The sequence below is a fragment of the Temnothorax americanus genome, unplaced genomic scaffold (genome assembly GCF_048541705.1).
Source record: "Temnothorax americanus isolate GAGA-0224 unplaced genomic scaffold, ASM4854170v1 Scaffold22, whole genome shotgun sequence".
Taxonomy (NCBI): Eukaryota; Metazoa; Arthropoda; class Insecta; order Hymenoptera; family Formicidae; genus Temnothorax; species Temnothorax americanus.
Genome location: NW_027509360.1, coordinates 230655 through 256478, shown reverse-complemented (window position 1 = coordinate 256478; position 25824 = coordinate 230655). Strand labels below are relative to the sequence as shown.

Genomic DNA, 25824 nt, shown 5'->3' with positions numbered 1-25824 from the left:
ATCGCGTGCAAAAAGTATGCAACAAATATTTATGGCGCGATTATATGTCTTTTATTTTGATGTTGACTTTTCGGCCTTTAAATTTGCAGTAAAATATTTATATTTTGTGTCCAATTGTTGATAGTGTGATTGGAAGTCAAAGCAAACTTGCGAATAACGCAATTTAGTATGTGAATTTGCATATACATATATATGTATGTATGCTACAAATGTAAGTCAGTTCGCATCAAAGGCATGATTATATGGTTACACGTTGGTCCTGTATATACTGTAGGAGGGTAAATTCATATAATCCGGTTATACAGACATATTGTTTCACAATGTTTGGAACGTCTGCCGGATTAATTTTCAGATATGAGCGGAACGACTTTTCAAACTTGTATCATCAATATTAAAGATCGAACGAATTATCGCCAATAAATAATGCGTCTCTTTCTCATACATCGAAGAATTTACGCCATCTGGATTAGATACGAAGAGTTAGTAATGTTCGATCAATCGTATGCTGGTATCAATGAAACTCAATTTGGTTTCTACATAGTGTACTCGCACAGCGAATATTCGGCGTGACTCATTTATCATATGATGTGATTCGCTACCGCTACTACAAGTACGAGCGTTTTCCGTTGTAATGTGAGAACATTAAGATCGTAGCATCATAGAAAACATCATCAGCTGTACGTTACTGATTAATGATACAAAATTTTGCATTACATTTTATAAACTGCATTATTTTTATGAGATTTTTCATTTACTTATTAATTTATTAATACTAACTTTTAAATATTTTGTCAACATTTTACCTATTTTAAGAGCATGTAATATAAGAATTCTCTCTCTCTCTCTCTCTCTCTCTCTCTCTCTCTCTCTACCCCCCTCCCGCTACATAATTCTCTTAAATGACATCATAAAGTTGCAACGAGCTATTTAACAAACAACTCTATCTCGGTATGAGCAGTCGTGTGCGAGGTTTCCAAGCGAGCAGATGGCTTTGACTTGATAAAACAATCACGTTCAACATATTGCATTGGATTATAACCTGAGGGTACCTCACACAACTGCAAACAGTGATATTGACACAAACTTTCACGACACTGGTGTTTAACTTTATCTCGAACGAAAGGAGTAATCGGGTATTCCGATTAAACGTCTATCATGGAGTACTGGACGATAGCCTTATCAATATTAGCCGGTATACTTGCCATTTACTATTACTCGTCCCGCAAAGATTCGAACGTATTTCGGCAACACGGAATTCCACATGCAAAAAATTATTTCTTGTTAAAAAAGATTTGGAAAATCTTCATACGTCCAAAAAGCATCGCCGATATGATGACAGAAATATACGAAGTGCATTCTGATGCTAAGTACATTGGTATGTTTGATTTCACGAAATCGATCGTAATGATCCGTGATCTTGAACTCCTCAAGTCTGTCGCTATCAAAAATTTTGACGCGTTTCAAGATCACCTCTTTTTCGGCAACGAAACTCAAGATCCGCTTTTCGGAAACAATCTGTTTGCCCTTCGCGGCGACAAATGGCGTGACATTAGAGCGCTTCTGAGTCCCGCTTTTACAGCTAGCAAAATGAGAGCGATGTTTCAATTAATATCCGAGTGCGCTGTGAATTTTTCCGAGTACGTAATGAACGTACCGTCAGACAAACGCGTTATGGAAATGAAAGACATATTCACGAGATACGGTAGCGATGTGATCGCCACATGCGCCTTTGGTATTAACGTGGATTCGATGAGAAATCCGGAAAACGAATTTTATGTTTTCGGCAAAAAAACGACAGATTTCGGCTTCGTTGCTCTTATAAAAATTTTAATGTATCAGCACGTGCCGTCGCTCATACGTCTGTTAAATCTCAAGTTAATAGATGATCGTACTAGTGCATTCTTTGTAAATCTGGTAGCTGATACTATAAGGATCAGAGAAGAGAAAGGTATTACTCGCCCGGACATGATCCAGCTGCTAATGGATAGCAAAAGTAAAAGAGAACCCGGGAGAGAACTGACCATTTTGAACATGACGTCGCAGGCGTTTATTTTTTTTCTCGCTGGTTTCGAGACCAGCTCAACGCTGATGAGTTTCGCGGCACATGAAATTGCCGTCAATCCAGATGTCCAAGAGAAGCTGCAAAATGAGATCGACAAGGTTTTGAAAGATACGAATGGCCAACCATCTTATGAGGCGATCAACGGAATGAAGTATTTAAATGCCGTTATCAACGAGGCTCTCAGGAAGTATCCGGTTCAACCAATGACGGATAGATTATGCGTGAAGGATTTTGAATTGCCTCCTGCACTGCCAAATGCAAAGCCGTATCTTATGAAAGAAGGAATGTTACTCTTCATCCCGTTTTACGCGCTTCAACATGACCCTAATTACTTTCCAGAACCGGATAAGTTCAAGCCCGAGAGATTCCTCGATGAAGGAGATCGGTGTAATTTTGACGCTTATTATCCATTTGGATTAGGCCCGAGGATGTGCATCGGCAATAGGTTTGCGTTACTAGAGACGAGGATTTTGTTATTTCATCTTCTGGCTCGTTGCCAGTTAAAGCCGTGTGAAAAGACTTCGATATCTGCAAAGTTACAAAAAGGCGGATTCTCAATGCGGATTGAAGGCGGTTTCTGGTTGAGTATTGTACCGAGAGAGAACCGGCATCCTACAATTACCGAAGCAAACTAGTCGTGTCGGTTCCAAAGTCCACAGTAATTCAAGTATAATAACGCAGTTGAACAGTAGGAATATTCAAAAACATATATATATATATAAATTTACGAATAGAGAGAAATCACGTACTACATATTATACGTTATATTATAATATAGACGATATGTGTTACATTATTACAATATATATACATATATATATATATATATATATATATATATATATAACAATGCGCAAACATCGTTAAAACGTACAATTTGTAAAATTGCACATACTAATCTTTTTATTATTATTGTTTATATATATATGCATTAGGATAATAATAAAAAAGATTAGTGAAGTACGTGGAAATTTGCGATATGTATTGCGGCAATTCTACGAATCGTTTTAACGATGCGCGAGCAGTTTTGATGATAACAGATTCTTTTAACATTCCATTGCCAGGAATTATTGACTAGCTAGAACTTGACAAAGTCGTTTGTCAGAAATAAATAATCTAATCCAATTTCGTAGTTTTATATATTAAAATAGATATTAATTGATATCAATCACGTTATATATCAAGAGCAAGTAAAAGGTATAAGCAAATATACTTGTTTAACATGATAAATATAGATACTTGAAAATGTTAAATAAACGTTAACCTGTCAAATCCAGTGTTCATTTTAATTACAAAAATGTATCATATCGATAACAACGAAAATACTTATGATTAATATGACGCAACATACTTGTTAACTTCACTTGCGCAAGCGATGACAAGTCGGATGTTATATATCTGAAAGATTGCGTCAGTGCAGCAGCAGTCGACCGTCAGCTTTTGACGCGTAACGTTGTGCCTTGGTATCATCTTCGTTATTAACAGCACGATAAATAAAAATATTCAAGAAACAAACTGATTACGAAAAATGTGCAATAATTGATTTCACTTTTCACAAAACTATATGGTGTATACTAATTTAGTGGAGAGAAAACAGCATATATATATATATCAATATGATATATATAATTGCTTTGTCGGTGATAGCAGGTGCTTTAGGCCTTTATTATTTGTTCAAGGATTTGAATCACTTTAAAAAACATGGCATACCGCATAAGACACCTATTCCTTTACTGGGAAATATGGGACCATCGATCTTTCGTCGTCAATCTGTAGCCGAACTTGTAAAGGACGTTTACAATCTACATCCCGAAGCTAAGTACGTTGGCATATTTGACATGACCGTTCCACTTGTGATGATTCGCGATCCCGAACTCATTAAGACCATTGCATTAAAACACTTCGAGCAGTTCCCTGAGCATCGCACTTTCGTAGATGAAAATCAAGATCCATTATTTGGCAGAAATCTTTTCTCTATTCGCGGAGAGAAATGGCGGCAAGTACGATCTTTATTGAGTCCGGCCTTTACATCGAGCAAAATGAAAAGCATGTTTAAGCTAATGTCGGATTGCGGTGCCGACTTCGCTAATTACTTGGCGCAATTGCCACCAGAGCAGAGAGTAGTGCAAATGAAAGACATCTTTACGAGGTATACTAACGATGTGATTGCTACTTGCGCTTTTGGCCTTAGTGTTAATTCCATGAAAAATCCGGAGAATCAATTCTACGTATACGGTAGAGAAGCGACTACTTTCGACAGTATTGCCTTAATAAAGCTATACATATTTAGAAGCTTGCCTTGGTTTGCACGATTGGTCAACTTGAAATTGATTCGTCAAACCATAGCAGAATTCTTCCGAAATCTCATAGAAACCACCATAAAAACTAGGGATGAGAATGGTATCGTTCGTCCTGATATGTTGCAATTGATGATGGAAAACAGAGGTAAGGAAGGCAAGGCAGAATTGTCTATCGACGATATGGTAGCACAGGCTTTCATCTTTTTCTTTGGTGGCTTCGAGAGTACTTCAACGTTAATGTGCTTTGCCGCTCACGAAATCGCAGTAAATCAAGATATACAAGAAAAACTTCAAAAGGAGATTGACCAAGTCTTGGAAGAAACGAATGGACAAGCACCTTACGATGCGGTTAATGGCATGGAATATTTAGATGCTGTGATCAACGAAGCTCTCAGGATGTATCCGGTTGCTGTAGCAATGGACAGATTATGCGTAGAAGATTTCGAGCTGCCGCCGGCATTACCAGGATTGAAACCATATTCTATAAAGAAAGGACAAGGCATATGGGTACCGGTTTATGGACTTCAACAGGATCCTAAATATTTCCAAGAGCCGGAGAAGTTTGATCCCGAGCGGTTTCGTGGTGAACGGAAAAAGGACAGTCTTAACTGCGGAGCCTATCTACCTTTCGGTCTTGGTCCAAGAATGTGCATAGGTAATAGATTTGCATTGCTGGAGACGAAGGTTCTACTTTTTCATCTATTGGCCCGTTGCGATTTGAAAACCTGCGAGAAGACGCCAATACCACTCAAGATCGCTAAGGACGGCTTCAATATGAAGGCTGAAGGAGGTTTCTGGCTGAAGGTGTTGCCACGAAAAGATACACATCACACTCTTGCAGCTAATCTTGTTAATGGACCACACTAAATGTAAAAATTTTAATAATTTTTTATAATTTCTTGAAAATTTGGAAGTAAAAGAGACATTTTTTAACAAAAAAATTAATTTCTGTTATTTTTTTAAATAACAAAAATTATTATAATTTTAAAATAATATTGATTTAAAGGAAAATAATTTTCAATTCATAAAATTGTTTAAGTTTTTCAAAATATACACACAATGCAGAAACTTATTATATAATTAAAAAATTTGATATAATAAAATAAAATAGCATTTCCAAGAATAAAAGATCGCCTAAAATGTAGTTGTATTGTTATAAAATATAATGTTATTTAAATTTCAGATAAAATGGAAACAATGAAACTAAAGGAACACGAAACAGGCCATTTCTTTCTTAATGATTCGGCAAGAAGATGTTGCGTGCTTATATGTTGCTGGAAGCTCAAGAAATGACAATATTCTTGCATTAAAAATATTTTTCACATTAAGCACAGTCACATCATGTTGTATAAGTTTTTTCGAAATGATAAAAGAAGAGAGCGTGAAAGAAATTAACGGATTAAATACTATTTCTTATCTCACGTTGTTATTATCAATCAATTTTTCTTCGTAATACAGATAACCGTGCAATTATAATTAAATAACCACTTGTATTTTTCCATTGCACTTCTTTGATTTTTGTAACAAATATTTTCATAATTTTTTACATTAATATAAAGATGTGTTATACAAACAAGAAGCTAAAAATGATTTAAGCAAATTATTACATAACTATGGTCAAAAACAAAATCTAGTTATGCACAAAAAAGTTATACAAAAATATTATATAAAAAAGTAATAAGTATACAAAAAAGTTATAAAGATTAGGATTAGATTATTCCAGAATATTATTTTATTACAGAATATTGTTTTGGTTTTTTCTTAACCTATGTAACTATACAAAAATGTATAGAAAATAATAATATATATAAAATAAACATTTTCGAATTTTATATATTATTTGAATAAACACATTTTTTACACAAGATAGAATAAATTAATCAAAATTTATCATTTTACAATAAACATCATTTTCATTAATTTTCACAACTCTTTTGAAATAGTTACAATGCACTTTCAAAATATTTCTGCGTTTTTGTAATATTCATTATTAACAGAAATATATGTACCTATAAACTTATTGTTACGTAAATTGTAAAATAGATTATATATAATATATATATATATATATATATATATATATATATATATATAGGTATATATAATATATATAATATTTTAATTCTCTAGAGAGAGAGAGAGAAGTGTTAAATTATATTTTTAGAAATAAAAAAAATATTTAATAAAAAAAAAATCGAGATTATAATAGTTGTGAATTCACGTATAATAATTGTTAATTCAAGTCAAATCAAAATTATGTAGAATTAGAGTTATAAGCAATTAAAATTAATCATTGGTATTATGTAGAGTTTGCGTGCTTAAAGATGCATAATAATGTGTAGATATGTGAGTATTCATCTCAATGTAATTAATTTTCATAACTTAGCTAATATTGTTTTTGTTTGTTACATAAATATTGCGCGAAATAGAAAAGCGATTAAAAATTATAATTTATACATATTTTCTGGTATAAAATATGTAATAATGTTTTAAATAAAGCACAATTGTAAATTAAACATATATCAATGTGCAAAGAAAAAAAAAGATTGTTGAGTTAAAAATTTATAAAATTTAGTATAGTATTATTTTTTTCTATTTAAATTAGATTAACAAGACTATTGTAAATAAATTGTCAAATTTTAACAAAAAGTCGTACTATCATCCAGATTCCTCCACATGATTATATTGATGCCTATTCATTAGATGTAAGAGGAACATTACTCGTGGAAATAGCAGTCGTTCATCATCGACTGACGCGGTTAACATCGATCATACACGAGCGTTTTTTAATCACGCCGCATAAATATTCAAGTAAGATTCATCGAGTAAGCTGCGCATTACGTTTCTTCGAGAGTTTAATTGCATCGTGTAGAAAAAGTTATTAACATGATATATGTAATTGTCTTGTCAGTAATACTAGGCATTTTAGACCTATATTATTTCCTTTTCAAGGATCTGAATTACTTCAAGAAATATCAGGAAAGAATTCCGCGTGTAACGCCTCTTTCCATTGTGGGAAATCTATGATCAAAGATCATTCGGCGTCAATCTGTAGCCGAACTTGTCAACTCAATGCACAATTTACATATTGACGCCACGTAAGTCGGCTTGTATGATATGACCAAACTACTTATAATAATTTGCGATCTCGAGCTTATTGCATCCATAACATTAAAACATTTTGAATGAAACTGATGGCGAGAGATGCGATCAATATTGAGTCCGGCTTTCACATCCAGTAAAATGAAAAGTATGTTTAAGCTAATGTCGAATTGCAGCGCGTCGATTTTAGCAACTACTTGGCGCAATTGTCATCCGGCGGAAAAAAAGGATAATGGAAATGAAAGACGAGATATATACAAATAATGTAATCGCTACTTGCGCTTTTGGTGTCAATGTTGATTCTATAATGAGAAATCCGGAGGACGAATTCTATGTGTATGGCAAGAAAGCGACTGTTTTCAACATTCTTGTCCTTTTCAAGATCTGTATATTTAGAAGCTTGCCTTGGCTGGCACGAATAATTAAACTGAAAATTGTTCATAAGAAAATATCAAAATTTTTTTCAAGCCCTCCGAGAAATCACCATAAAAATTAGAAGTGAAGAAAATAAAAAATGTTTAACCAGACATGTTACAGCTGATGATAGACAGTAGTAACAGAGATGGCAAGACGGAATTGACTATGCAACGATATGATAGCACAGGCATTTATATTCTTCTTCCGAGGCTTCGATAGCAGCTCAACGTTAATGTGTTTTGCCGCTTACAAAATCGCGATAAATCAGGATATTCAAGAAAAAAATACAAACTGAGATTGACTGGAAAATTAAAATGATCACGTAAGACTTATTATTCTTATTATAACTTTCAGATAAGAAAATGTTTATATACTGATTCAAAAGATTAAGTAAAGTAAAATCGCTGAATCATTAACACTCCTCATATCCTATTTGCAATGCTAAAACGATGTGATTATCACAAGAAGCACATAAGATATGCATCATTATCATCATCATCATCATCATCATCCAGCCTGATTTGTCCACTGCTGAACGTAGACCTCCCTTAAATTTTAGTGAAAAAATTTAAGGGAGGCCTACGTTAAGATATGCATAAGTATCATTAATTAACAAAGTAAAAAGGAGAAAAAACAGAAATAAGGACGGTATGTATAATACGTAACGTAGCTCTGATATTAGCTTCATAATTTGTTATAATAATTGCAATTAAATGTATTAATTTTTATAAATATCGTTATCTAATTATTATTCTGATGTTCTTTTATCGCGATTTCTTTGTTCTCTGTCTCTTTGTTTCAGTCAAAATCGCAATATTTTTGCGATCTAAAAGATAACTTCAAAAGATAATGTAATATTCCTCGAATGATAAAGAGAGTTGTTGTTATTATCTTTTGCTACGAAGATGATGAAATAGGACGATATGGAAAGGATTAAAGATCAAGTGTTGCTTATTATCTTGTGTCGCGATCATAAATCAACTTCTGACTTGTAATATAGATTTTTTCTCATGCAATCAATTTTTTGCGCAGTTATTGCTGTGATAATCATCTATATTGTTGTTTGTTATATATATGCTATTGAATTCTTCAAAAAATATTTTCTCATCATTCGCTATATTTTTAATATAGAAAATATATGTACGTAGATCATATATTGAGATATTATGTAGATAAAATTACTTTATCGCTCTCTTACCGTTATTTATCATTTACTGTGAGGAACCGACAAATCCAGATAACATAAAAATATACATTACATTAGCATACAGAAATATTTTGCTGATAATGTTGGTTCAAATTAAATCTCTTCAAAATCACGTTAGATTTTATTTTCGCGTTTATTTGAACACTTTCGTTTACAGTATTAATTTGACCTCGCTTTGCTTTGTTTAAATAACATACCCAGGTAGCACATATTAGTTTCATATACGTTTTTTGAACGTATACATAGTTTCATAACCGTAAAAAACCATTAAGAAACGTTTGAACAAAAATGTTTTTGAAACCATGATTAAAGAAACGTATGTTTTACGTTTCTACAGTTAATAAAAATACCTATTTGTTAAACTTTTCCTTTCAAAATTATAATAGCCTTTTTTGAAACATTTAAATTTATATTGCATTAATTATTGCACAAAATAAATCATTTTATCCATGCACATATATCCACTTATTTACTTAAATTAATTTTGTCCTACACCGGTCTTAATCTATTTGTCATCGGACAAATCTGAGCTTAGAAAACTTCCAATAGTTGCAAAATAAACGTTCTGCTGAACGTGGCCATTGAAAGAACATTTATACGTGTGTTCCATTTTGAAGAATCCTTTCTGAACTGGTGCACATCAGTAATGCAATTAAGTTAGAGTGAGACAAGTATATTTTGTTTCACTTTAACTTATTGCATAAAGCTTCTAAAACATTCTCAAAGACGTCATAAACACGTTCAAAAGACGTGAAAAGTAGGAATTTTAAATGTCTTTATCTAAAATGTCTTTATCATTAACACAAAACGTTTCTATAATAGTTTTTTAAACGTTATTTTATCGGAAAAAAACGTTCCATCGAACGTTTTTCGAATGAGCATTTTTACTCATGAAAAACGTTTCTAGAAATCGGTTATAAAACGTTTCGGAAAAACGCTTATAAAACATTTCTGAAACGTGTATACGCTACCCTGGGATTAAGATATAGGCCGTTAAATTTCTAGAGAAAAAAGAAAAATATAACTCGATAATATTATCTCTTCAAAAAGAAACCTTCTATTACTATACCGACACAATTATCGAAACAGGAACGGTAAATCCAGATGCACTTATGCATTTAATTAAATTTTGTAATATAATATTTTATCGAGGCTATCCCCACTAATGTACGATATGTCAATTCGAGTCTATTAAAGTCAATTAATATGCGTTGTATGCGAGATCCTGACACACATTCATAAACAATAGTTTCCCCCCACACGATATCATGTACACCGTATATAAAAGAGAATATAGTTCATGTGGATATAGCAATTGACCGTCGTTCTCCGACGCGTAACGTCGGGCACTTTAATAACGTATCACATAAATATTCGAATAATCTACCAGACTAGTAAATTGTGCATTACGTCTCTTCGTGAGTTCAATTGTATGGTGTAAACACGACTATCAACATGATATATGTAATCGTTTTGTCGGTGATAGCAGGCACCTTAGGCCTCTATTATTTTCTCTTCAAAGACTTAAATTACTTCAAGAAACATGGAATACCGCACGTGAAGTCTTTTCCTATAATAGGAAATATGGGACCAACAATCATCCGTCGCCAATCACTAGCTGAGTTTGTCAAATCGATGTACGATTTATATCCTGATGCCAAATACATCGGCATGCATGATATGAGACAACCAATCATAATGCTTCGCGATCCTGAACTTATTAAATCCGTGATATTAAAACATTTTGACATATTCATGGATCATATTACTTTCATCGATGAACATCAAGATCCATTTTTTGGGAAAAACCTAGCCGTCCTTCGTGGAGAGAGATGGCGCGAGGTAAGATCTATATTGAGCCCGGCTTTCACTTCCAGTAAAATGAAAAGTATGTTTAAGCTGATGTCACATTGCGGTGTTGACTTTAGCAATTATTTGGCGAAACTGCCGTCGGAGAAGAGAACAATGGAAATGAAAAACGTTTTCACGAGGTATACAAACGATGTAATCGCTACTTGCGCTTTTGGCGTTAGTGTAGATTCTATGAGAAATCCAAAAAACGATTTCTATACGTATGGCACGGAGGCAACCAATTTCAACTCCATTCTTCTCAAGTTCTACATACTTAAAGCCTGGCCCTGGCTAGCACGAATACTTGGGTTGACAATTGTTTCTGAAAAAATAGCGAATTTTTTCAGAGATATCATAAAAACCACTATAAAAACTAGAGATGAAAATTGTATCGTTCGTCCAGACATGTTACAATTGATGATGGAGAGTAGAGGTAAAGATGGCAAGACAGAATTGACTGTCGACGATATAGTAGCACACGCGTTCCTTTTCTTTTTTGGAGGCTTCGAGAGTACTTCAACGTTAATGTGTTTTGCCGCTCACGAAATGGCAGTAAATCAAGATATACAAGAAAAACTTCAAAAGGAGATTGACCAAATCTTGGAAGAAACGAATGGACAAGCACCTCACGAAGCGGTCAATGGCATGGAATATTTAGATGCTGTAATCAACGAGGCTTTAAGGATGTATCCGGCTACTTCGATGTTGGACAGATTGTGCTTAAAAGACTTGGAGCTACCACCAGCATTGCCTGGTATAAAACCCTTCACTATAAAAAAAGGGTGCGGCATATGGGTACCGGTTTATGGACTTCAACATGATCCTAAATATTTCCAAGAGCCGGAGAAGTTTGATCCCGAGCGATTTCTTAGTGAGCGGAAGAAAGACAGTCTCAACTGTGGAGCCTACCTTCCTTTCGGTCTTGGTCCCAGAATGTGCATAGGTAATAGATTCGCATTGCTGGAGACGAAGGTTCTACTTTTTCATCTATTGGCCCGTTGCGATTTGAAAACCTGCGAGAAGACATCGGTACCGATGAAGATCGCTAAGAATAGCTTTCTTATGAAACCTGAAGAAGGTTTTTGGTTAAATGTAACGCCAAGAAAAAATACGCATCATTCTATTACAACTAATGTTATTACTGGAACACGCCAGATGTAAGAAAAAAAATTTATTTGTCAAATCTTTAAAATTTATAATTAAATGTATCAAACTGGCTTCTGATTTTTTAGTTAACGTAATGTTCATTAAAAAGGAAACTTTTTAAAACAAATAATTGCATAAGTATAATCAGAAACAAAAAATATATGTCGTTATATGTTAAAAATTTATACAAAAATTTTATATATAAATATTTATAATATACATATACCATACTATAGAATTAGTTAGCCAACATTAGAGTAAGAAAAATTAGTTAACGTTATTATATTGTGTTAATTAGTGTTATAAAATATTATGCATATTTCAATAATTTGCTAATTTGTATGTATATTGCGAAGTATGTATATCTTTGAATAATACGTCTGCCATTTAATTGGATTATGCATATATTTGGAAAAATGTTCGAAAAATCGAACAAAAGAATAATCTGTTCTTGCGAAAAAGTTTTCATGTGTCATACATATTATTGCAATAGGAAAATGCATGCATAAAACTATGTGCATATTTATACACTTGATAATATTTATTAAGTTTTATATATAATATATCGTTTCATTGAAAGTGTATACTGTAGCTGACGATGAAAAACAGAAATAAGAAAGAGAACAAAAAATAATTCATTATCGAGAATATAATGCTACAAGCATTTGCTTCTTTTCCTTGGTGGTTTTTCAATAGCAACTCGACACTGATAAGTTTCACAAAATTGTCGTCAATCGTGATATTTCAGATTAGTTTCTAAATCGATGAAACATTGAGGGACTTGAGCAGAAAACATTCTTAGCGATCAACGAGATGGGAATATATTTGGATGCTGTAATGAATAAAACTCAGAATGTATAAATGGTATTGAACAGAATATATGTAAAGATTTTTAAATTCCGGACCGATCTTTCGAAGCGAAACTTTACTTAAAAAAAGAGCAAATATTTTAGTATCAATTTACATTATAACATGATAACTTTTAACATGACTTTAAGTACTTTAAAGAATCACAAAGTTCGATTCTGAACGATTTCACAGTGTGAGCGGAGAAAAAGTTAATTTTAACTCCGACACTTTTATCCGTCCTTCGGCTTGAGGTAAAGAACGTGTATAAATGATAGATTTACTTTCTATGAGACGAAAATTTTGTTAATTTAAATACTGTTATAAGATAAATTGCGACTTTGCGATAATTTAATACCACTCAAGTTTTCTAAAATAGGCTATGGAAACTGAAAGTGGTTTCTGAATGTAATGTCGAAAAAATTTCAACATAATAATTACTTTAATTACCGTAGATATGTCAGTGTAAACAAATTTTTTAGTTTAATTGGTCTTAATTATAAGTTAGATTAGGTATGATTAAATATAAATCTTTATAAGAATATTTTTTGTACAATAATTTTTGTATGATTAATATATGTATAATATTGATTTGAGAAAAAAATGTCTTTCTTAGCTGCATATTGTTCGCAGTTTCGTGTTTTATTTTGATATGTAAAACTTCTTACTATATTAAATAATAATTTTTATAAATATTGATATTAATATGTATATATTATATATTGTTTCAATTACATAAATATATCAGTTAATATTAGAAATTGCGATTTACGTATGCATAAACAAAGTAATAGGGATGTTATAAATATTTAAGGAAAATAGAAATGAGAATGAGAATGGAGAAATAAGAAATGTGTTGAGAGAATACAGTTAAAAAACATTTTTTTGTAAATATATAGATCATAGATCTCTTCCATAAAGCAGTTCAGATTTGTTGCTGTACTGATACAAATGCCGATTATCGGGGTTCTGCGTGTCAAGTCTGCGACAGATTTCTCGCATTGACCAAAGAGAATCTGCATTGGTTGCACGTTCTCTCTCATGCAGTTGCATGGTGGATATAACAGTCGTATAATGTATTCGGCTACGTGATTGGGCGTTTCCAGAGAGACGATACGAGCTTGTGAATGCCGCTTTAATGAGCGGTCGGAAGAGCGTGCGCTTTCTCGGCGCGGCGCCCACTGCCAAGTCTGCCAAAGGAATCGCGACTCGTGGTCTTCGACGGACAAACCGAATCGGTTTCTATCAAATTAAGATGCTTGCGTGACGCACCGCGTCGTGCCGCGCCGTCGCTACTGAACCCAAACTGGACACTTTGTTGCATTTGATCCACTTGATCATTAGACGCAGTTATCCTTCGCTGCTACGGGAAATCCTTGTAATTTATATAATTAGTGGCCGACTGAACCACTTAATTATCATTAGTCGAATTCTATCTAATGCATTCTAATGAGCAGGCTAACAGGCAAGAAAAATAAGAAATTTCTATATTTATATCTGTTAAACTAGTCAGAAATAGTAAAGAGAACAATATTTTTTACAACGATATATAATCTAAACACGTTAAAAGATACGTAATTGAAAGAAAACTATTAATATTAATAATGATTTCATTACAAAAAATATAAATCTAGTGAGCGATCTTAAATGTCTTTTTGACAAAAAAATACTTTATAAGTTACATTAAATTTAATGTAACATATACATAAGATAGTTTGCAGAGTAATTATATTGGCAAAAATAACTATTATCAGCTTTTCGAAATGTGTGTTTAAAGAAACGTTCTCTGACTCGATAAAAGTACCCCTTCTAATCTAATTCATTTACTGCCGTTGGAAAGGAACGCATGCTGGAGAAGGGCCAAGAATTGATGAAGTGGAGATCATAAGGGTGGCTCGAAACGATGTATTGTCTCGCTACGAAGAAATTGAACAAGGTAAGTGGTAAAAACACTCTTACAATTCTTTTCGGAGTTTCTCGCACTATGCTATTTACATGTAATTACAAAATTTGCACTGTACTAAACTACTAAATATTAAAACTAAAAAGTTGTACGATTGAATCGATCATTGAATTAGTACAGAAATTTATCTCTTAAGTTTTAGTTTTATTTTATATCTTATTTTTTAATACATAATATTTTATTTGTTCCTATATAAATATCAAAGAGAATACTAGATCCATAACAGCATTATAAAATAATAGCAACCTATTATTTTGCCAATTTAAATAAAACATGTATTGAATACACGCGCATATAATATAATAAAATAAAGTTATTTTGTTAAATAAAAAATATTCTGCTATAAAGTGATATTGGAGTTCATATGATCATATAAAATGTATGATTGCGATAAAGTTACAAAACATAAATTAATTATAATGATAATTAATAAATAACTTTGCAAAATTAAAAGCAAATATTAGATAGACATACAATTAGATATTCATTTTGTATAATTTTTGTAAGAATTTATAATTTGAGAAATTATTAATTATCCAGAATTGCGTAATATGTGTATTTTATATAAATTGTTATTTAATATTATTAAATAACAATTTAAATTTAATACTATTATTTAATAATAATTATCTCTATAGCCTACATATATTTATTCTTATTGCTTTTTTTGTTTCCACGAATCAACGAATTATATACAAATTATATATAAGAAATGTTCATACAGAACAAGATTATAGATTCGATTCTATATAAATAGGAATTGCTACAATCTGTCCCGATTACGCTTTCGTTGAATTATATTTCAATAATATCTACTAATTATTAATATTTGCAACAAATAATTTCAATACATATAATTTTGAATTCATTATTACTGCATATAATACAAATACCATGTAATAAGTACGTATTTATAGTAATTTCTATTACAAATCAATTTTTATTACAAGATACTTTTTCGTTATTATTATTCGAAATGTTTTCTAACGATAAGACTTAGCCATTCACTACTGTAGACTCCAGCGCAGGATGCATATGTTTTCTACGCTGAATATTTAACCAGAACCCATTCTCCGGCATCATTACCAGACTTTTCTGGAATTTTATTGGGGATGGAGTTTTCGCGGAAGGTTTCAGTTCGCATCGCGCTAACAAATGAAACAACAAGACTTTGATTTCCAGCATGGCAAATCTGTTAGCTATGCACATTCTTGGTCCTAACCCAAATGGCATGTAACACGAAGAATTATGGTACATCTTGTTGTCAAAAAATCTCTCTGGAGAAAATTTCTCCGGATTATCGTAGTACTTTTTATCACGATGGATTGCGAAAACCGGAATCCAAAAAACCATACCCTTCTTCATGATGAAAGATTTCTCGTTCGGCAATGCGGGTGGTAATTCATAATTTTTGTCGCATACTCTTTCTAAGAATCCGAGTGGTGGATATAATCTGAGAGCTTCGTTTATCACCGCATCTAAATATTCGAGTCGGTTAATGGCTTCGTAAGACACTTCTCCTTTCGACTCCACCAAAACGTTGTCGATCTCTCGCTGTAATTTGGCCTGAATTTCTGGGTTAGCTGCGATTTCGTGAGCTGCGAAGGACATTGCGGTTGAGCTGGTATCGAAGCCACCGAAGAAAAAGATGAACGCTTGCGCAGTCATGTCGTCGATGTCTAGTTCTCTACGACCTTCTTTGCCTCTGATATCCATCATTAATTGTAACATATCCGGGCGTGTAATGTGCTCTGCATCACGAGTAGCGATTGTAGTCTTTATAATGTTCTTGAAAAAGTTCGACACGTAATCGTTTATAAGCTTTACATTGAGAAATCGTCCGAGACTCGGAAAAGTTCTCATAAAAAAAAACTTTATGGCGCGGCTCCCTAAAAAGCTAGTTGCTTCCTTGCCGTAAACATAGAACTTGTTCGTTGGATCTTTCATAGAGTCGATCTTGATTCCGAAAGCACATGTGGCGATGACATCATTCGTATATTTAGAAAAGGCATCTTTCGTGTTTATATCGTTTTTGTCTGCTGGCAATGTCGATAGAAATTTAGCAAAATCTACAGCACATTCCGACATCAACGCGAACATTATTTTCATCTTGCTAGACGTAAAAGAGGGACTCAACAGAGTTCTCACGTTCCGCCATTTTTCTCCGCGAAGAGAAAACAAATTTTTACCAAGTAAAGGATCATTCAAATCGGAGAAACCACGACGATCTGGAAATGCTTCGAAATTCTTAATAAGAATAGTCTTAATGAGTTCCGGATCGCGAAGCACGAAGATTGGATTTGTCGTGGCATAGAATCCAAAATACTTTGCGTTTGGATTGAAATTGTATAACTTTAAGATGAAATCGGTGAACGATGTTCGGCGACATATAACCGATGTCATGATTCCGAAATTTGGAACAGGCGGTACGTGTATAACACCATGTCTTTTAAAGAGATTGAAATTTTTAAAAAGATAATAAATGCTGACCGCACCGATCACTATCGATAACAATATCGACCAATATTCCATGGGAAATGTTATTTGAAAATTTCTCGCAACGATTTCTTCGCAAACGCTTTGTATAATGTGACACAGCGATACTGCCGACACGAGTCGTTGCAGACAACTGCTCGTACAGCAGTTCCCTATCTCATAATATACCAGCAATCTTTCTGATGCAAAAGTTTTCAGGCTGACATTATGTAAGCCTGATTAATCATGATTAATCATTGATACTTTACACTTTACACGGTATAAATTGATAAATCTTAAATAATTCTTTTAATTATATAATTTATACTTATATAACATACAATGTTAATGTAATAATATCTAAATATGTAGCTATTTGTTATGTATGTTAGATGTTTGCATATATGTACACAAGATACGCAGATATATGTGAAATTAAACTGCTTTGTTGTATAATCCGTAGAGAAAAAATAAAGGAGCTTACATAATTGTGTTCAATAAGCAATTTGCATATAAAATCGAATAAAATAAAAAATAAATCATGTATAAAAATATGTATCGCTTTGGGTTATTTTATGAATTAATTATTATATAACGCACCAATGTCACTGAAAGTATTTTATTTGAATCTGGAGAATAATCGTTATGTTTGTTTGTTTGTTATATCTATTTTTTTATCATTGCTTCTTGGTACAAAATGAATATCATCGGTAAGGATCTCATTTACGCAACAAGTTTGTGCAGCATGTCATTTATAGATTTGATAAAACTTAGGTTTTGATTTGATATCTAAAAAATTATTATTCATTATCAATAGAAATACTTATTCGTCGACTACATCAGTATTCTTTACCAGTATATGACAAAATTACCTAGTAACTGTTTTTATAAAAAAAAATTGTTATGTTACGACAATCATCGCCTTGTCTTAAGGATAGATTCTTTGGTACATTTAAAAATCAATTTTTTTTTAGTAAAGAGTTTAGAAGATTTATAAAAGTAAAATGTACAAATTATCAATTATTAATTATCAATTTTCATTTTTAACTTTCTCATTGTTATACTGCTTGTATATTATAAAAGAAATAAAAACTTATAGAGAGTACTAAATATTGTTAAAGCTATCATATAATGTGGTACTCAAAATTCGAATTAAAAGATGACTGAAATTGATGTATCAAAATTATTAGCAACATTTATTAGCAAAAAATACAAATACAATTTTTTCTTATTTTATATAAATCTTAAAATTTTTAAATTTATTAGAATATATTATTCAGCGTCAGATTATATAAGTTATTATGATACACTATTAAAATTTCAAAATTATTAGAAAATCGAACTATAAAATTGATTGATGTTGTTAATGATATTCTAAATTATGATATATGCTAGTAACAAACATATCCATTATCATTAGTAGTCTTTGCTGATTTACTGACATACTTTCATCATAATCTTGAATTTATGTACAAATTTATGATGTCCACTTTTCTATTCTTATCTTGACCTTGACTTCCATTCCCTCACATTATACAGATAAGAATATATCATTCTGACAATCATTCAATTAACTCGACCGCTTGATAAGCATTGCTCTCAATGATTTAAGTCGAAAACAAGGTTACAGCAAGGTTATAATGTCAAAGTGCTTTTAAGGACAATCTTACAATTTTTGCATATTTCGAAATTTATGAAGAAAAAGGTATTGCAACTTATGTATGATTGAATATATATGATTGTATATATTGAGCAACTACGCTAAACATTTTTTTAAATAAATGTAATTATTTCGAGATATAATTAAACATGCAACAAATTTTTGTTATTTTATAAAACTTAAAAATTTTCAAGAATATTAAAAACGTATTTTTTACGATAATTTTATTTAATGATTTTGGATTTATGACGAACGACAGGTAAGGGAAAAATAAAAAAATGTTTTGCTTCGTATATTTTGGTAGTATTTTGAAATTTTAATTAATAATCCTTTATATTATTTTTTCGCTTTAATGATCATCTTGATAAATCGTTCTTATGTATCTTCTAATATATATAAAAAACTTAAGATACTGCTATATGTAATAATTCGTGTAATATTTTTTATACTATTATACTATTATACACGTATATTTTACAATATTTAAACATATCTCGCTTAACATATTGATTTAAAGTATAATTATTGTTAATACTAATCATTTTTTGTTTGACTAAAGAATATAACATGCTCTATTTCTTGGATTATTATATTTATGGTATATATACACATATATTCAACACTATTTCTATGCAATTTTTTTCTATATTATTTTCTATATTATGTAACATTCCAGTAATATTCTTTCATATTCTAATAATTTATTACATAAAAAATCTTTCGCTTTCTTTGGAATTTCTATCGCAATAGTTCATTCTTTTTAATTATATTTAAGATAATTTAAATTTACATTTTGTTCTAATATAGAAATTTATAATAATAGTACAATGAAATTATTCATCCACATATACTAAACAATATATGCTAAACAATATAAATGATAAATAAACAGTTTAAGAATGACTGTCATATTCAATTTCCATGAAACGTTAATGAAAGAAGAGATAAAATTATGGGCAAATGGAAACATTATTGCTTTGCAAATAATTTGAATATTACAACGAAAACCTTATTTAAAATAAAACTATTTACGCGTGCGTATCCGAATCAGTCCAAATGTTATTTCTTTCAGTTAAATGATATTGCGCCAGATTTATAAATGCAAATTTTATTCGTAATAATAGTAATCTTGTAAATTTAAATATGTCCACAAGTCGCGCCACCATTAAAAACGTTAGAGGATACACTAAGATTGTCTCTCGCTTCGATCTTCAGCCAGAATCCTCCATCTGCTAGCATGCTAAAAGTTGTCTTGCTCAATCGCAACGGATGCGTAGTTTTCGTGCACATTTTCAATTTGCAACGAGCTAACAAATGGAATAGCATGACCTTAGTCTCCAATAACGCAAACCTATTACCTATACACATTTTTGGACCAATTCCAAATGGAATATACGCGGCTGAATTTATATCTTTCTTATTTTCAACGCTCAGGAAGCGTTCGGGATAAAATTCGTCCGGTTTCTCGAAATACTTTGGATCTCGATGCAGACCGTAAGCAGGAAACCAAACGTTCATCCCTTTCTTTAAAAGAAAAGGCTTGTCTCCGGGCAGCGCTGGCGGTAACTCGAAATCTTCCACACATATCCTATCCACAAAAGTAGCCACAGGCCACAATCTAAGAGCCTCGTTGATCACGGCGTCTAGATACTGCATTCCATTCAGCGTGTCATAGGTTAATTCTCCGCTGGTTGTCTTTAGAACCTCGTCTACCTCATTTCGCAGCCTTGCTTGAACATCTGGATTCACGGCGATTTCATGAGCGGCGAAGCACATCAAGGTGGAGACAGAGTCGAAACCGCCAAAGAAGAAGACGAATGCCTGCGCGGTCATATCCTCGATCGTCAATTCCTTTCCGGGTCCCTTTTTTCCTCTAGTCTCCATCATCAGTTGCAGCATGTCTGGTCGTACGATATTTTTCGTATCTCTGGTATGTATTGTGCTCCTTACGAGATCTTTGAAAAATTGACTTACGTGATCGCTAGTAAGTTTAATACCCAACATTTTGATGACACCTGGCATACTTCTAATAAAGTAGAATTTTATGTTGCGCAGAGTATTGAAAGTCGTAGCTTCCTTTCCGTAAACGTAGAACTCGTTGTTAGGATTCTTCATAGAATCGACCCTGACACCGAAAGCGCAAGTTGCGATTACGTCATTCGTGTATCTGGTAAAACAGTTCTTCATTTCCATAACATTTTGGTCCGCAGGTAACTTGGAAAGAAAGTCAGTAAAATTGGCGGCGCACTCGGACATCAATTTAAACATGGCTTTCATTTTACTGGAAGTAAAAGCGGGGCTTAGTAGAGTCCTCATAACTCGCCACCTTTCGCCGCGAAGAGAAAATAGATTCTTGCCAAACAAAGGATCGATAACTTCGTCGATGATCCCGAAACCGCGACGATCGGGAAATATCTCAAAGTTCTTAACGCCGATGGCTTTGATAAGCTCCGGATCACGAATCATCACAACTGGAGTCATACCGTCAAAAAAACCAACATATTTGGCGTCTTGATTTAGATGGTAGATTTTTTGAACAAGTTCGGCCAACGACAACTGGTGAAGAAAAGCTGGTGCCATATTACCCACAATAGGCAATGGTGGTATATGTATAATTCCATATTTTTCGAAAAAATTTAAGTTTTTAAAGAAATAATAATAAACAGCGATGACGCCAGCTAAGAGAGACAACAGTATCCAAGTGTCCATCGTGACGGCGCGGCGCGGCGGCGGCGCGGGCGCGGCGCGGCGAGACGTTTCAATGGAACACGTTAATCGTTCTACTGTCTGCTCCGATGTTGCTAGATCGCAAGCACATGCAATGACTGTTTCGGTTGTGAACGACTACTTCCTTATATAATCAGTGCGCGATTTTATCACTTTACGTAAGATTACGTAAGATGATTAAACCTTCGTTGCTGGTACAAAACGAAAGTAGGAACACTGAGAACGAGTATTGAACGGGCGTAACTTAATTTCTAATCGTACCATATATAGCAATGTACGTTTTTCTTTGTATGACTAATCGCTATAATAACAATGACTTGGCGAGTCAGAAAATAATTACAAGAGAAAATAACATAATGAGCATAGAAATTCTTTCGTTCTTTCGTTCAGTATTATCATTAAAAATCGTTTTACCCGTGCAAATATAACATAGCAGAAAACTATATAAAACATAATAAATATAAGAAATTGTGTTGCGTAACATAAAATTACGTATAAACTCTTTTTTTCCGAAATTACATGTCTATTTTTTCATTAAATGTCTGACTGAAGCGTCTAGACTGATCATAAGACTGATTTTAAGTGACTTTTCTTTTTGATTCGATAATCTAACATTAAAAGTATATCTAGCCGCTTTTTAGTCTTTTTCTCGAATGTATTTGCTTCGTCGGTGTCATCCCTTTTCCCAAGTCCGATCTATACTAGATTGCCGGGTAATACCGCAGGTTATTTGGCTTTCTCTCTTAAACACCGTAGAACATCACCTTGGATCCAGGATATTGCGAACGATGGGATCACCGTACGGAAACAAAGCCAGGCACTTAGCGGCAAATTAGCGATGGCTAGGGGCGCCACTGTCGCTCTTCATTACACCGATACCCTCCTACCTCCTCAACCCCTCCCATGACATCCCCTAACTCGGTCTAACCCTCTTAACCCCGTCCAGACAATGCACGCGCCATCCGCTCTTCGCGTGTATCGGGAAACGAAATGTCGACTGCACGTAAAAAATCTCTGAAATGTACGACAGCTTGATTTTTCCCCTTTTGTTCTTTTATATTGCTTTCATCCGCATTATCTTAATCCAAATGTATTCATATTATTCTCATATCGTAATACTTCTTGTATACATTAACAAAATTAATCCGAAAGAAAAGTCAAAATTCGCTAAAAATGATCAAGTTTCGACATTATTGTAATTTACGACGAATAGATCTCAAAAAGTATACTCTTTTATTTGTATTTACTGTATATAGCTTAGCGATAGCTCTGACGAATATTTATTATATATGTTATAATATGTTGTGTCACATCTATATAATTTCTTTTCTGATTTAAAAGGTTCAGATAATGCATATATACGATTCGTGATTGAAAATCGAAGAAAACCGGCAGAGAGAGAGAGAGAGAGAGAGAGAGAGAGAGAGAGAGAGAAACAGTAACGTAGCTAAAAGTTTACTTCAATCGAGATAGTCCTCGAATTTTTTTCGTTATTTTGCTAGAATTTTGCAACACTAAATAACACTAAATAATACAATATTAAATAATTAGATTAACGAAATAATTAAATTACTAAAAATAAAGCTTCTTTTTAATTCATAGATTAATAGATAGCTCTACATCTTAACAGATTGTCATAGCCACAGTCTGTTTCTATTCGAAATGTGAAACACATGCAAATTGAATTATACATTTGTTTACTAATATATATACAAAACGATTAAAAAAAATGTGTTTTACCAATTTATATTATTATATTATTGAATGCAAGTAGTGGAACGTAAAAAGATTAATTTATTTTAATGTATATTATAAGTGCAAATTAACGTACAAGAGAAAGCTTGATATAATTTTTCGCTTCTGATATTTTTATCCAACATGATTATCGTTAGGGACCAAGAATTTTGAATCCAATATTACAAAGAATATACTTAAATGTCTCGGAAATAAAAAATTTTCACCTCGAGTGCTTTGTCGGTGAACACTTTTAGGGATATCAAACTGTAGAAACGAAACCTCAGCAACGCGAAGCACGATGGATACGTTCCTGGGGGAAAAATGCGAAAACGTGCCGAACGAAAGTACGACGAGACGAAGAGAACAGAAAGAGCGAACCGGAGAACGTGGGGCTCGTGTAACAGAGTCCATTGTTGAGGCTTATTGAGAATCTGCCAATAGCCCGGGATTCAATTTGACTGGTGAACCGTGAACACCATTTAATATACAAGCGCGCGCGCGAGACGCCTCGCCGCACCGCGCGAGCTTCTGCAATGCAACAGGCACGTGAAACATTCTCGCTCACCCCGGAAGAACGAAGAAAGAGAGAAACGAAACTTTCGGGATATTCGATATTATCAGAGTTATCGTCGAATCTTTTCGGTTCGCGCGATGGTTTTCGAATTTTTTCTCCCAACATTCTTGTCTTTTTCTCCGCCCTTTATTCTATGTCATTTCTTTCTTCATAAACACTCCATAAAGAAAAAAGAAATAACATTATATATATATAATGTTATTTCTTTTTTCTCTCTATATATGTATTATCCTATATATCCTATATATAGGATAGATTACATATACATGTAATATATATATATATATATATATATGTAGTCTGGAAGTATGTTTCCGGGACTTTTATTTTTGATATCGGTATATTCCGGGACATTGGCAGTTTCCAGGACTGTCCTGGAAAAAATTGATGTCCTACGGCATTTTTTGGGACAGTTTTTTGAATCTGATTACAGTATATATGCGTTATATTCCAAGACTGTACATTTCAAAAACGTAAACAGTCCCGGAACAACCTCTGGACCCTACATATATATATATAGATATATATATATATATATATATATATATATATATTGTATATATATATATGTGTACATTTATATGATGGTAAAATTATTAGGCACAAAAATTAACGTATGTTGCAGTTATTTTCATTAATTCATATCCCTATCATTCTAACAGCTTTAACAGCTTATATAATTTCTTGCTTGCTATATATTCCATGTTTTGTGCATCGTTGTGTCGTTGATCGTACCAGTTTCGCTGGTGTCAATGGTTTCGTCCAGTTTTCTTGCGTGATATAGACATAGTAGAGACTTTGGAAAAAACTTGTACCAGCCGCAGCAACCGATATTTGATGCGTCACGATTATTATGACTCGAATGAATGAAAGACTAAACCGAGAGAGGAAAGTGAACGGGAGGCCGATGCTCTTAAGTGGTTCTTATGCCGTATTTCCCGGAGGAATATTTCGTTTTGCCTCAGACAGGAGTAATAACTAGCGTCGTAACAGAACGTGCTTCGGGCGAAATAGACATCACTTCGCCTTTCCAGCAGTTGGACTTTTAATTTCCTAATGGGCTAATTATCGGTGAGTCCGAGGGAGTTGTTTGCCGCGATCACGGTGCAATCAATTTGAGAACAAAGCATTCGGAAGTCAATGATTCCGAGTACATGTTTTATCGTATGCAATTTGTGTTGAAAATTACAGATTATCCTTGATATGTAATAACTGATAACGGGAATGGCTCGACGAGAGAGAAATGTATGTGTGAGAGAGAAAATCAGTTATATGTATACATGAACAGTAATAACCGTCTTAAATCGATAATTTTCAGCTCTTGACACCAAGTGCCCAAATATTCACGTGTGTAATGTGTATATTATCCGGTTTGTTAATTCTTCTTATTGTTAGTATAATAGTTACACGTAGATGTGCTGTCGAAACACTGTTGAGTTTATGTTTCGACGTGCATGCAATGATCAAATTTTAACATTTCGCATATCAAACATTTTGATAAAATTTTGAAATCAGTCGAATTTTCCAATAGAAAGTCTGCAATTTGTGAAAAGCATTGTTACAATTTGTCTTTATAATTTGATTATATTTTTGCAACGTAATTACGTTGATCACATTTCCATATAAAAAAATTATTCGTGGATAACTTATCTCTTGACTTCCTGACTCGTCAATAAACGTCACATAAGTTACCGACATTATAAGCATTTTATAAGATAGTATATACCGCTTCATAACGATGCCACACACACACACAA

The 25824-nt window shown here is 32.9% G+C and overlaps 6 pseudogenes across 1 annotated transcript; 4 read left to right on the top strand and 2 right to left on the bottom strand.

The window, feature by feature from the left end:
• Positions 1–942: 942 nt before the first annotated feature.
• LOC143898182 (cytochrome P450 9e2 pseudogene) lies at positions 943–2753 on the top strand (annotated as a pseudogene).
• Positions 2754–2930: 177 nt separating this feature from the next.
• LOC143898180 (cytochrome P450 9e2 pseudogene) lies at positions 2931–5783 on the top strand (annotated as a pseudogene). Its single transcript, XR_013257136.1, has 2 exons — positions 2931–5231; positions 5546–5783. The product of XR_013257136.1 is annotated as a cytochrome P450 9e2 pseudogene (transcript).
• A 1454-nt stretch (positions 5784–7237) lies between these two features.
• On the top strand, positions 7238–8176 carry LOC143898185 (cytochrome P450 9e2-like; annotated as a pseudogene).
• Positions 8177–10519: 2343 nt separating this feature from the next.
• LOC143898184 (cytochrome P450 9e2 pseudogene) lies at positions 10520–13588 on the top strand (annotated as a pseudogene).
• Positions 13589–14816: 1228 nt separating this feature from the next.
• LOC143898183 (cytochrome P450 9e2 pseudogene) lies at positions 14817–17533 on the bottom strand (annotated as a pseudogene).
• Positions 17534–19367: 1834 nt separating this feature from the next.
• LOC143898069 (cytochrome P450 9e2 pseudogene) lies at positions 19368–21870 on the bottom strand (annotated as a pseudogene).
• Between the last annotated feature and the right edge of the window lie 3954 nt (positions 21871–25824).